This window comes from Chlorocebus sabaeus, chromosome 4, assembly GCF_047675955.1.
Source record: "Chlorocebus sabaeus isolate Y175 chromosome 4, mChlSab1.0.hap1, whole genome shotgun sequence".
NCBI lineage: Eukaryota > Metazoa > Chordata > Mammalia > Primates > Cercopithecidae > Chlorocebus > Chlorocebus sabaeus.
Genome location: NC_132907.1, coordinates 89,912,697 through 89,927,663, shown reverse-complemented (window position 1 = coordinate 89,927,663; position 14,967 = coordinate 89,912,697). Strand labels below are relative to the sequence as shown.

General features: G+C 41.0%; 1 long non-coding RNA gene across 1 annotated transcript; it reads left to right on the top strand.

The window, feature by feature from the left end:
* Positions 1–2,770: 2,770 nt before the first annotated feature.
* On the top strand, positions 2,771–9,335 carry LOC140711599 (uncharacterized). The gene is made up of 2 exons (XR_012092870.1): positions 2,771–2,963; positions 8,639–9,335. It is a non-coding gene; the product is annotated as an uncharacterized lncRNA (long non-coding RNA).
* Positions 9,336–14,967: the final 5,632 nt, after the last annotated feature.

The following is a 14,967-nucleotide window of genomic DNA, read 5'->3' as shown; positions in this document are numbered from 1 at the left end:
ATCTGAGACCAACTCATCCTAGACCTTATTGTTTATATCACTATCAGCAGTTTTGTCAAAGCCATTCAATAAGTCTCTAGGAAGTTCCAAACTTTCCCATATTTTCCTCTCTTTTTCTAAGCCCTCCAAACTGTTCCTGCTTCTGCCTATTACCCAGTTTTAGGTTGCTTCTACACTTTTGGTTATCTTTTCAGCAACACCCACTCTTGGTACCAATTCACTGCATTAGTCCATTTTCATGCTGCTGATAAAGACATACCTGAGACTGGGCAATTTATGAAAGATAGAGATTTAATTGGACTTACATTTCCATGTGGCTGCTGAAGCCTCAAAATCATGGAGGAAGGCAAGGAGGAGCAAGTCACATCTTACATGGATGGCAGTAGCCAAAGGGACAGAGTTTGTGCAGGTGAACTCTTCATTTTAAAAAATCAGATGTCATGAGACTTATTCACTATCATGAGAACAGCATGGGAAAGACTTGCTCCCATGATTCAATTACCTCCCACTGCACCCCTCCCACAACATGGCGGAATTCAAGATGAAAACTGGGTGGGGACACAGCCAAACCATATTACTACCTAAATCTCATGTTGAATTTTAATCCTTGATGTTGGAGGAGAAGTCTAATGGAAGGTGATTGGATCATGGGGGCAGATTTCCCTCTTTCTATTCTCATGATAGTGAGTGAATCTTCATGAGATCTGGTTGTTTAAAAGCATGTAGTACCTAGAGTTCCTAACACAAAGAAATGACAAATGCTTGAGACAATGGATACTCTAATTATGCTAATTTGATCATTACATATTATATCCCTGCATGAAAACCTCACATGCACCCTGTAAATATATACACCTATTATGGACTCATAATAATTAAAAATTAAATGAAGAATTAACTTCAAAATAAGACACTGTACCCAAGTCATTGAAATATGAATTAATTTAGACTTTCAAACCCATTGAAAGGTAAGCTCTCACTCTATCTAAACAACTACAGAAAATCAAAGGAATAAATGCTGCTCATTCTCAATGAGCAAAGCCAAGTAAACCCAAAAAAGAAAATCAGCCAATCATAGCTAAGAGTGGAGATGAAAATATTACATAGGACACTGTTATCTCAAATTCAACAATAGACTATTTTTAAATACCCTCATAAGCAAGCATTGCATTCTGCAGAAATTTAAAAAAAAAAAAAAAAAAAAAAAGCTTAGTCTTGGGAAAGCCACTGATTCTTGTTAACACATAAATAGGTTAAATAAGAACTACTACCCGTATCACAATATCATGAGATTAAATGCCTCCACATTTAACTTCTGCTTCTAATATAAAGTAAAAATAAGTATCTTAATGGATTACAATAAAAATGATAGCTTAAAAACATGATAGGGAAAATCTTTCTTAAACTGAATCATTAGCATACTTAAGGATAAATGCCTCAGGCATCTCCACTCCTAGGATTATTATTTGAATGTTTCAGTCTGTACTTGCAGAAAAAAAAAATGTTACGTTTCAAATGGTCTACATAAGTAAAATTATTGTTTACAAACATTTGAGTCTCTCTTTGAAAAATGCAAAGGGATTAACTGACAAGAATAAGACACCTGGTTGCAAAATAAGTATATTCAATATTAAGAAGAAAAAACATCCCCCTACTATAACAACAAAACCTTGTAAAACTTACAAATCGACCTAACCACAGAAGTGGCAAACCCACCTAAACGAGAAGGCGCACTCTAGTGAGTTACATAAAAGATGTGAGCCTCACTCTAGTGAGTTACATAAAAGATGTGAGCCTCACAGGATGGGGCTACATTTTCCAATTTTAAAAATAACATTTTAAAATGTCAGTTATTTTCAAATTAATATATAATGTAATACACATTAAATACAAATTTGAATAGGGTTTTATTTGGAACATAGAAAAATGGTCATAAAGTTGTTTCTACTGGAAAGTTGAACAACCTAATAACACAGACAATATTGTGAAAATCGTCTCAGATCTGCCTCTTCTGACTATTGCTCATCTCCCTAGAGAATCACCAGACTCAGAGGAATTTTGGAGATGTTGGAGAAACCACACATGGGACAGACAGCCCTCTTGTTCTCAACTGCTATAAAAACAATCAGTTCAGACTCGTTTCATTTTCTTGAAGCCGGTTTAACAAGAATCTGAATTGCTGTCAACAGTTTCTTATAAATATAGGTTTGAAAATTGCAAATAATATATAAGTTAAATATAAACACACTACGAATATTTCAAGTCTAATTCCAGGAAAATATTTTACTATCATAATAGTTTCAGTGGGTCAAGTTTCCCTGATCTTGTTAAATGATAAAAAAGATAGTTGACAAATTTCAGCATTTTCTTTGCAGGAGAAAACGAGACATGGAAATAAGATTTTGTTCACAGGAAAAACTGAACACATTAGAATTCAGTATACAACGTTGTAATTCACAGAGAAACACTAGTAAAATTCTAATTAGTGTCAAGAGCAAGAAAACTCTAAGCCAACATTGTTTCTGGGGGTCTTAGCTAATACAATGGAAAAAAGGAAATAAATAGATTACATAAATTGAAAAACAAACCCTCAAATGGTCATCATTTCTATTTAATTTGTCACTTGGAATTCTAAGGAAACGACTAAAGAATGTTTGGCAGTAAGATGCCTCCATCATATGACCAGATAAAGCGTGCTGTTCACCAGTTAATGACTCTCCCACATATTAACGAGATCTGGAGAGTTGGTGTATGGGCGGAATTTAAACTCCTTGGGTGTCTAAAACTGACAAGCAGAGTGTGAAGCAAGCAGAAAATGCGGAGAGGAAGAAAGAATGAGCTATGCCAATAAACTCCAAGTGGAGGATTTTAAGAAGGGCTCCAGAAAAAATCTGCACAGAGACGGAGAGAAAGACGTCCCAAGGCGTGGAGACCATACCAGCGTTCCTCACAGGTCCCCCAGGGTAGGTGCCATGGTGGACCCAGAGCCAGCCACTGGGCTCTGAAGTCCATTTGCTGGTGGCACCGCGGCCGTGTGTCTATGGCTGGCTCCTTACCCTCGGCTGAGCTTGGCAGGAACAGCGAGACAGGTCTCTCTTGCCAGCTTCCCTACCGTCGCTCCTTTACTGTGTTCAGACTCCCTGGTTCTGACATCTCTCTCAGCTCTCACTGACTCTGTCCCAGATTCTCCCTCATACACATAGTTCTAATAAAATCTTTTCTTGTTTATTCCTCTTGGCATTTGTTTCTCAGGGGACCTGAACTTTTGCATAATTAAAATGCCCTGCTGTGTTTCAGTTTAACAAACAGGATAATTAAAAATAGTAATAATAATGAAAGGACCCAAAGCTTTCACTGACAACAGGATTTCCAACTTAGTAGAGCAAAGAGCTGTGGGCAATATTGTCTTGGAAAGGATGCGAGGGTCTGCATTTCCTGGAACTCTGGCAGAACAATAAGAGAGGCCCAGTCCAGTGTCCAACTATAGGGCTCAGGGGAGGAGCTGGTATCAGAGACTTCAGTGTTGTGAGGTTTCCCTGTGAGCCCCTGAGTCTCCTGTCCTTGGAGCAGAGGTGGTTGAATAAACCTGTTGGGAGAGTCGTGAGGTTAAGGGGTATAGGAATTTAAAGCATTTATAAAATGTAGATAGAAGAGTAAATTCGCTGAGGAATGAGGGTGGGGGTGTGACGGCACAGCCTCTGGGGAACTGGCTTTGAGACTGGAGGACAGAGATGTGGATAGGCAGAGGCACAGTGCAGTGGGCCCTCCAGACAGTCCCAGGCCATGGCAAAGTGTAACCCGTAGTGATGGCCGCAGACAACAGAGGCAGGTGAAGACAGAAGTCTTCCTGGAAAAGACCAAGGCAATGAATAAGAGTAAGGGGCATTTAAGAGAAGCTTGACAAATGGAAGAGGAAGTCCCAGATGCAGACAAGGTGATTCTTGCAGGAAGATAATGTTCTGCTTCCAACATGACACTCAGTCATGTGCTTCTTCTGGCTTTTGCGGATCACGTGTATTGACAGTAATATCAGTTATTTCAGTCTATTCTCATATAAATCGGTCCTAGAAATCTTGAAGAGATTTAGTTCTATAATCTCTCATCAAAAGTTCTCATAAAACTGAAATTCTGACTTTTTCCTTGGTAAGTAGAGTGAAAGATAGAACTGACCTTGATTCTTAAGTTTAAAATGCAAGCATTTTCAACATTTCTAAGAGGAACGGAAGGGAAAAATGCACTTTGATGGCACCCTAGTTTTATTTCTCAAGTTTTTATAAACAAACAATTGGTACATAGGCAAACAAACTCAAGCTTTTAAAACATCAACAAAATCTGAACATTTCCCATTACCTTCCAAAAATATCTAAATTATTCTTAAAACAACAGACATAATATAAATTTGATCATATTTCGTTTTTGTTTTTAAAATTCAATTAACATGAGTACAGATTTTCTCACATTTTTCAACTTGAGGTAAATACACTTTTGCTTCCTAAATGCAAGCATGACCATGGATTTCAACTAAAGTTTATACAACACAGAAGTGCAGGAAAATCCAGGTGCCAGAGGTGAAAATTAGAAATCCCTGACCTAACGCACCTTTACAAAATGTATTTGTTTATATCCAAATATTTGAGCTTTAAGTTATGCTATGTAACATAACAGGATTTTTCTCCTGTTTGCCGTGAGATAAATGCCTCCAAGAGTCTTCTCCATGATTTCTAGAACACCAGTGGATTGGGAGTAGCGGATGTCAGAAATGCACGCTGGTCTCTGTCACTTCCAGCAAATGGATGGAGAGGGAACTCCAGGTCTCGGAGGTGTTTCTCTTCCTCCTGGGTGGAGAAGAGCTTAGGGCTCTCTCAGTGCTTCACAGAGACTGCAACATGTTCAGTGCCTTATGTGTTACTCTGCAGAAGTGTAGGTTCTGTCCTGTGAGGTCATGATGTAGAGTTTGACCAGATCATTGTGGCCATGACTTCCATTTCAAAGGACAAGGTGAAGACTGGTAGGAGGTGCAAGGTGGCCGCTGGAGATGAGTGAGTCAGACTGTGTGGAGAAAAAGTGGATTGTCATCAAAAGGACACTTGAGGGTACGGTCTTGATTTCCAAGAGCCACTGGTTTCCAGAGGTTCAGGCTGCATCACTGTGGATGGAAGGCTAACCTTGCGTCTAGTTTGACAAGGATGCTACCTGCGGCCGCTACCACCTAAAGGGGACAGAGCAGCTTGTTGTCAGGGCAATAGGTAGGTGAATACGGGATGGGGCCGGGAAAACAGTGTTGGAGGGCTCTCCTTGCCCCTCAACTGCCTTTTCAGCACTGTGATGGCCATAAACCCTGGGGAATTGTAGCTAGGTATCTCTCAGAGTGTGTGGGGGGCACCCTATTGTGGAGAAGGACCCCTGCCTCCTCACGCAATGCCAGTTACTGCCAATGCCGTTACTTCATCTTTCTTTCTCCGACACCTGCAATTCTCTCTCCATCCATTTGCTGGAGGTGACAGAGGCCAATTTCTGGCATCAGCTACTCCTAATTTATTCAAAGTTAATAAGAAGAATGAAAAAATTTAATTTATAACATAGAAACATACTTTTATATATGTTAATATATAAAATATTTAATTTATGAAATATAAATATATACTTTTTATATATGCTATATAATTAATTAAATTATACTTTTAAAAATTAGATTATAAATTATAAAGATATACATTTATATGTTAGGATATATAATATACTCTATAAACACTATACATTTATATATAAATCTATGTTTATATATAGAAAGTATACACCACCTGAATTTTTTCTTCCTTAGCTCTTAAGGTTTCTCTGAACAAGGCAGGAATATGCAGGCTGCACCTCACCACAAACCTCTATGGCTCTCTGCTCTCTTCCCAAACATGTGCGACCTGGTACCTTCTACACCTTCTTTCCTTTTGAGGCCAGCCCATGTCTTCAGGTGCATCTTCAACTGTTATTGCCCATAAACCATCTTTTTGTCTAAAGGTAGGACAGTACTTGGACACCCTCCTGAGGATGCTCCCGCTCCCTCAGGGCCTCCTCAAGGAAGGGGCTTCCTTTCCCTACTGATTCACATTTTTCATTCAGGCCTGTGAGAGAAGACTTCTCCCACACTCATAGGATATTTTCTATGCCCTGTAATACGGCTCCAAGCTTGTCAAGAAGTTAATACCCCCACTTGAATCAGCTGCTATATTATCTAATCTTATGGATTTGATTAGACACATTTTTAATAAAAGTGTCTTTAAGATATTGATTTGAATCAAGAATAAATTTGTGAATCCAATTGTTTTCATAGCAGCCTCCTAGATATTCCTCTATACCAATTTTGCTCACTTGATCAATATTCCTTGAGAATAGTTTTGTAACTAGCAACAAATTCACCTAACTCAACTCTAATGATAAGTTTTATTTCTTATGGATTTCCAAAAAATGTCATGAAAGACTGTGTCACACATTTTATAGAAGGCAATATCATTTTGTGTAGAATGTTTGCTGTTCTGTGCTCTAGGACCTCAACCCAACAGAGGGGGGATCACCTGGCCAGGTCTCATTTCCAGGGAATCCATGGGGGTCTTAGGTAACTTTGACCACTTCTCAAATTTCCTCCAAATAACCTACCTAACAATTTGCTCTAGAAATTTATCATGCATTAATGATAAAATATCTGTCAATAAATCCTGGGGCCATGTATATTTGAAAATGAATGTGCTGCCCATCCTAATGTCTTCTGGCACATACATACTGGAAGAGAAACCCATCACCAAAGGCGTGCAGACACTTATTTGCATTAATTTTAAACAATTAGGAGATCCCTTGTGATCTCCTCCCTGGGTATAAGATTCCGTTATTTTTCTGAGACAAAAATTTTATTCTTTTTCTTGAATTTTTACAATTTCTCTTTCTAGAAACAAATAGAACAGATCTGATTTTTCTTTAATAATAAATCATATTTTTTAAAAAGCATCTATTTGTTTAATGCTTCTTTTCCTACAGAGGTAGAAGAAAAATCAGCCAATTTGTTTCCACTTGATTTTGATCGTTAGTCTTCCTTTACTCTTCCTTAAGGTTGAAATCATGCTTTTACAATGTTCTGGAGATCAATCGTAGTGCTATATTTTCAGGAGTTACCAATGGTCTCTGTCCATAAGTCTCATGATCCTATTCTCCTCTGAACCTTTCACAATCTTGTTAATTATTTTATGTTAGATAGATGCCACTGCTGAACTAACCCAAAAACTCTATTCTTCCAAGAGTTTGGGAAATGTATTAGTTCATTTTCATACTGCTATGAAGAAATACCCAAGACTGAGTAATTAATAAATAAAAAGAGGCTTAATAGACTGATAATTTCACATGGCTGGGAGGCCTCACAATCATGGAAGAAGGTGAATGAGGAGCAAAGTCATGTCCTACATGGCAGCAGGCAAGAGAGTGTCTGCTGGGGAACTGCCCTTTATAAAACCATCAGATCTCGTGAGACTTATTCACTGTGAGGAGAACAGCACAAGAAAATCCCGCCCCCATGATTCAATTACCTCCTACTGGTTCCCTCCCATGACACATGGGGATGACAGGAGCTAAAATTCAAGATGAGATTTGGGAGGGGACACAACCAAACCATATCAGGGAAAATAAAACTAAAAAACAAAATGCTAAACTCGAGGTCACATTTCTCACACCCATAAAAAGAATCCCAGGTGGGATTGTGGAGGGAGTCCAGAGCAGCCCAGCTCTGGGCTCCATCCACACCATGACTAGTGCACATCTCCTTTTTATCCGTCTTTCTATTGGACTTCATGTACTATTACTGTTGAAGGAAAAATATATTTCTAGGGAAAGCAAGAACCTTTCTTTCTCTTTATTTAGCCAGGGGCCCAAGTTTCAAGAGTTGTTTCGGAAGGGTTTTCATCTTTCCTTGTAACACCATGTTTAAGATAGGCTACGATGTGTGTGTGAGCGCCTACACATGTGTGTATGTGTGTATTCTTGGATATGTCTGTGTGTCTGAATGTGCCTCCACGTGTGTCTCTGTGTATCTACACATGAGTGCGTGCATGAACATATGTGTATTCCTCTGTACATATGTGCATGTGTGTCTATGTGCATCTATGTGTGAGTGTATACATGTGCATATATGGATTCCTGTGTATGTATGTGTGTGCCTGTGTGTGCGAGAGTGCATATATGTGTATACATGTCTTTGTGGCTATATATTTGTGTGTCTGAATATGTCTCTGAATGTGTCTCTCTGTGAATCTATATGTGAGTGCATGCTTGTGTATATTTGTATTCCTGTGTGGTGTGCATATGTGCCCGTGTGTCTCTGTGTGTGTGAGAGAGTGCATATAGATGTATTGCTATGTATGCATTTGTGTTTGTGTGTATCTGTGTGTGTGTGTGTGTGTGTGTGTGTGTGTGTTAGATAACGTACCTGACAAGGGCAAGTTTTTTCTCAGCCATCATCCTTTGAATGAGGCCTCTTCCAACCCCTGAGTCTAATGCTTCAGCTTCCCCATTTCCCATTCTTTTTCCCCACTTCCCTGTTCCTTTGTACTTGTCACTAACGAATAATCATTGATTTTGTGTATTATCTTCCTTCCCACTACAGCGTAAGTGCCGATATGAAGAGGTTAACGTCTGATTTGTTCCCTGCTGTACTCCTGGAAACTTGAAGTGTGTGGGGCATGCAGTGGGGTTCCGGCATTATTTGTTGCTGCAAAATGCCTCCTCCCGTCCCGGCCTGGCCCTGCAGCCTCTAGGCCTCATGTGCAAAGTCGACAGGGAAGACAGGACAGCCTTCTATACCTCACACGCACCTGTCTGCCACTGGGGAATGAAGAAGATTAGCTCCACCCCAAAGAATTAGAAACCCCATGATTTTCTGCACCTCGAATCCAAACGTGCTTCCCTGAATGACTGGAATGTTTGCAACACACCGATTTTTAGGTAGCCAGACTGAGAGCTATGCTTGTGAGGTTACAGTTTTATCTCTGAAGTGAAAGGCGTTCGGCAAACTATTATCTTAAATCCCTCTTGTGTAAAGGAAACAGTTTACTAATCTCGAACGTGACCGACTTGTAAGGCTGAGTCGTTCATGAATGTGCCGCGCTGTTCTCCTCTTTAGAGCTGCTATTGCATTATATGGGAGCTTGGAGGCTGCTTTAATTAAAGTTATCTGAATAGAGCACAGTATGCCAGATGTTCATAATAAATATAATGTAGCTTATGTAATGTTATGCCATCATGGAATATATTGGAATGGTTGTGATTATCCATTATTACCCATAATAAATCTACATTTATTTCACTGTTTTTAGGCATTAAGCATTTCTCAACCACTATAAATTAGCTTAATATTTGAACTTTGCCTTTTGCTGAAGTTTTTCCAATAGAGATAATTAAAGAGCTCTTGTGGCAAATTTAGCTCACATTATTTCCATTAGAATTAAACATACACTTGGGATACTAGAGTCTCTGCTATTGATGCTTATGATTGACATTTTGAAGTGCAAATGTCAATTAAGCATTTTTTTTTACCTCCATAGTCAAATGCTTTTTCAAATAATATTTCTGAATATACAAGGCTATCGAATATGTTCTGAATGAGAAGAGCTTGGCTTGACAAACACTGGGCATCTAGAGGGCACTAACGTCCTTTACATCTGTGGACCAACACCTGCAGGGGAAGCTTGAGTACGAAAGGCTGAAATGGAGCTGCAGAGTTTCTTCATAAGAAGGACTGGGCAGGAGCAGCCTCAGTGGCAGAGGAGGTGGGGAGGGCAGTTGATTTTTCTGAAAGATGTACTTTCATAGCAAGCACACATGCCTTTAGATTTGGGGCAGGGGGGACCTGGGGGCGATAATGGCCACTATAAGTGAAGGTGGATGTCCTCCAAGCCCGTGTACATTCCTACTCTCCTTTCCTTGCAATAGACACATTGACACACAGATCCAGAGAGGCTTGCTTCCCCAACTCTGAAGCAGATCAGATGTCCACAGATGTAGAAGAGTCACACAGTAGACCCTGCTGTCTCCTTATCAACAATTAGCTGAATAATTAAGTGGTTTAAGTGTTAGACTTGAGATATCAATTAGACATTGGAGTGTGAATGCAAACGTGTTTAGAAAGGACAGTTCAGAGTTCAGGGACATAAATTTGGGAATCAACAACATACAGATGATTTTTGAGCCATGAGCCAGAATGAAATCATCACTATAGTGAGTGTCTGGGGAAAGTAAGAGAAGAAAGAGGTCTGGGCACCATCAAAGAGGGCCGAGAAGCTGTGATCAGTGAGAGAGAGACAAAAGAGGCAAAGAGAGAGACAGAGACAGAAAATAGACAAGAGACAGAGAGGTGGACAGAGAAACAGAAGGAGGGGGATGAAAGCTGTCATTCATATTTAAAAGAGAAATGTGAGGACTAATGCAAAGTGCATTTTTTACCAGATGTGCACATTGGTACGAGTGTGCATCTGAGTCAAGCCAAATCACTGGACCTGATTTCTACTATGCCCTTCTAACCCTCTAAATTCAGAGAAAGGAGTGTGCGGTCTTGACGTTTTCTCTTCAAGAGTGTGCATTACATAGTACTGTACTTTACAATGACCTTTTTCCTCCCCTAACATCTAGATGAACTAACTGGGAAAAGTCTTTGTTAACAACCAGAAATTATCAATCTTAAGGGACATAACTCATGTTAAGTTTGAATTTAATAGCATTCTTGGTAGTTTTTGGTCATTTTCTGAGTAAACAAATCCCCCAAGTCAAAACAAAATGCTCACGCAGCTGAGCAGCAGACTCCAGCACCCATCCCCAAACCACGAGCTTCGCAGACAAGCAGGTTCACCCATTTCTGACCCACACGAAGAGAAAGGATAAAACTAGACGAGACATGAGGAAGAATGAAATTGTGAGCTCACTTCATCTAAAACCACTGGCCATGTGAAAGGACATTTGTGATAGGAAGAAGAAATAACAGGGAAGTGTATTTGAATCTAAATCTGACCGTGGCTTTAGAACACCCTCACTAAATGAGTTAGAAGGGAAGCCATACACACTTCCCTCCAAAATCAAAGCGAAAGTAGACAAATCATTCTGGAAGTCTAGGTTAATGCAAAATGGACATTTTTGTTCAAGAAATCAACTGTGACCGGCAGATCTTTCCCAGCTTAAAATTGAGGTGAATATCAAAAGAATATTACAATCATTAAGTGAGTATTTGAAACTTATTATGGTAGAAGTATTATTTAAATTGTACGGGCAGATCCTTAGAAAGTTCACAGATATTTTAGTGGTCTTTATTTCTAAAATTAGAACTATTAATAAAGCTATATGTTCATAGCAATAATTACTAATGATTTATAGTCTATATGATAATACCATTCATACATGCACACACATGCATACTGAGAAAATGATGAAAATCAAATTAACAAAGTAATTGGTGGTAGTTATACATCTATATTTATATATTTATAGCTGTCAACTTTTTCTCTTTGGAAAGAGAAAGGTAAAATTTTTAAAAATCTCATTATTCTGAAATTGACAGATTTTAAAGTATACCAATATTACTTCAGAGTCACAATTATTAACAAGGGTGTTGAAATTTTAAAACAATTTGCCACCTGGGATCTCCATAAAAATTTCAAAATTAGATGCGTGACTCCTAAGGCTTTCATGTGTCCAAATAATTGCTAGATTTGGCCAAATCTGCACAGAATCCGAGGCCTAACGATCCTGGCCCAGAGACAACAAATGCTCTGATATCACAGACACTGCCCAAGGACAGAATAGCTCCCCTCGCCTCCTGTACCAGTTTCCTGTGTTGCTGTAATATGTTCCCATAAACCCAATGGCTGAAACCAGCACCCATTTCTCATCCTACAGTCGTGTAGCTCAAAAGTCCACATGGGGCTCCCTGGATGTTGGGGGCCTACAGGACTGCTTCCTTCTGGAGGCTCTGGGGGAGAACCTCTTCCCTTTCCAGCTTCTAAAGGCCTTGGCTCCTGGCCCCATGTAGCTCCAACTTCAGCCTCCATCCTCTCATCTCTGGATGCCTCTGGAGCCTCTGGCTCCAACTCTCTGCTTCTCTCTCACAAGGACTGTGGAATTACATTAGTCCCCCCGCTGAATACTCCAGGATACTTTTCCCATCTCAAGATGTTTCCTTATTCACATCTGCGAAGTCCCTCGCCATGTAAGGTAACGTATTCACAGGTCTCGAGAACTAGGGCATGGACATCTTAGAGAAGTCATTGTTCTGCCTCTTTCAATTCCCTAAAATTATTTTCATCCTCATGATTTCATTTTAAAATTAACATTTAATAAGGCTCTCTGGACCTGTATTTAACTGAAGTTTGCTGTTTGTTAATAAAAATTACCCAAATATTTAACACAAAAAAATGGCTGCTTTATGAGTACAGAGAAATCTGAGATATTTGTTCTCTGATTTTAGCTGCGATTTTAGATACTGATTAAACCAGTGGGCTACATAGTGTCTTCACTGTGTCCCAAAGGAGGGGCCTCAGTCACAGTCACCGTCACTCATTCACTCAATAGATGTTAGGTGGGTGCTCACTCTGGGTGCACCTGCACTCCAGGTGCCCAGGATCAATCAGTGGAAAACACCCTAGCGTAGGGCTCACAATTATGATGATCTATTTACCTGTCATCTAGACTGGATCAGGGGCTGCCCAGATATCCAATTACACTTCACGTCTGCATGTGCCTGTGATGGTGTTTCTGGATGATCAGCGTTTGGGTGTCTGGACTCAGCCAGGAGATTGTCCTCCCCAGTGTGGGTCAGCCTCCTCCAATCCCTGGAGGCCTGAACAGAACAAAAAGGTGGAGAGGAAGGTGGACTTTGCCCCTTTCCTTTCTTCCTATCTGCTTCAGCTGGGATCACTGTCTTCTCTGTCCTCACACTGGGGTTTACATCATCTGCATTCCGATTTCTCACACTTTTGGACTTGCCTGGAATTACACCCAGGCTTTCCTGGGTGTTCATCTTGCGGGAGGTAAATTGTGGGTCTTCTTGTTCTCCAGAATTGCATGAGCCAGTTCCTCCTAAAAAATCTCCTTTTATTATTAAAAGGAATTAGCCACACACTACACATACACACACACACACACACACAAGCACATGCATGCATATGTGCTTGTATGCGTATGTTTATATGCGCATGTATATTTCATATTTTAAATATATTAAATATATGTATTTCTTATATAGAGTTGTGAAATACACATATCTATTTCTTACCATTTCTGTTTCCCTGGGAAGCCTTACCACCACAACCAACACAATTGATAAGTACATTCTGTAGGTTTTTTGCAGAGGTTGACAAGGGCTCTGGAAAAAATCTGACATAGAATGTCCAAAGGCAATTGAGAGTGAGGGAGGAGCTGGGCTGAGCGAGAGGGACAGAGCTCTGCATATTGAAATGGAGAGATCCTCCCTGAGGAGGAGGCAGCAGTAAGGTGACTGGAAGGAGGGGGTGGTGCTTGAGGATGTGAGGGGGATGCACGCTCAGGCCAGCAAATGGTCAGTGCAAAGGCCTTGAGGCAGGAGTCAAGGATGCTGGTGAAGTTGCTTCCGAGTGAGAATCAGCAGTGTGGAGGAAGTAGCACCAAAGAGGAAATGTGGGGAGTCATCCCTCACCATGAATCTGGAGTCTGCCCTCTGCACCCTCCCTGTGCCCCATGGGCTGAATCCCATGCCCATATCAATGCTCCTCTGCCCCTGGCTTCCTTCCAGCTTCTACTCTCCTCGCTTGTGCCCTGCAAGACCCTTGCCTGCCTGTCTCCCTCTGTAAAGCTCAGGGTTTCTCCACGCAGCCCTCTCACCACTCCCACCCCAGCCCCCATGCAATTAGACATTCATTGCTAGCCCAGCCATTCCCCAATTCCCTGTAGTTTTCCCACCCCGCTGCTCATGCCTTTTATGAAGAATCATTTTATTAAACCCTCTTCAAATTATTCCAATCTGAGCACAGCCTCTGAATCTTGCTGTGACCTCGATGGATATGGGTGACACAGCACACAACTCACTACAGGGCTTGGCTTTTCTCTGAGGATTGGGAGTCATGCCCCTGGGAGCCCGGACCTGACAGGACCTCACTGACTTCTACTGAGGGTCCCTCTCAGAGAAGAGACTCTGTAGGACCAGGCAGATGGAGGGTGGCAGCTAGGGCAGGGGCTGGAGATCAGTTCAGAGGCTGCTGCTGTGATGGTGGCTGGGGCCGGGGGGAGCTGTGGGGTTGAAGGAGTTCAGAGTATGCATGTGTTTGAACTGAAGCCTAATCGAAGGGTTTAGAGGTGGGTGTGAGAGAAGGGGAGATACTGCCAAGATTGCTGCCATGGGCCACTAGAAGGTAAAATTGCCATCAGCTGACCTGGGGAAGATGGCGGATGGGGCAGGTGTTGGGGGAAGATGAAGGGCACAGGCTTGGACTTCTTGAGTTTGGGATATCCAATCCCCAGGACTGTAGTGGGCCCCCTGCTTCACACACTGCTCCTTCCCACTGAGGCTCTGGGGTGGCCACACTGGCCGCCGCTGTGTCCCAGACTGCATTGGCTGGAGCCTGTGGGCCTATCATTCCCACCGCACAAGTGGCTGTCTCTTTCTCCACGTTTTAAAAGTTGCTCAAATGGCACTTTCTTATGGTGATTTCTCTTTTCCAGCCTATTTAAAATTGTGTTCTCTTTTCATAACTCCTTCGCCTCCATTCTTGCTGAAATGTTCCTAAAACTCTTAACACTGTCTAATATATAACGTGTATTTTCCTGATATATTATGCTTATTCTGTTTCTCTGCTCCACCAGCTAAGTCTCATGAGAGTAAAGTTTTTCTTTCTGGTTTCTCAAATCATTTTTCCTCCCTGACTGGACTCATGACCAAACACTCAGGAGATGCTCAATGAATATTTGTTGAAGAAA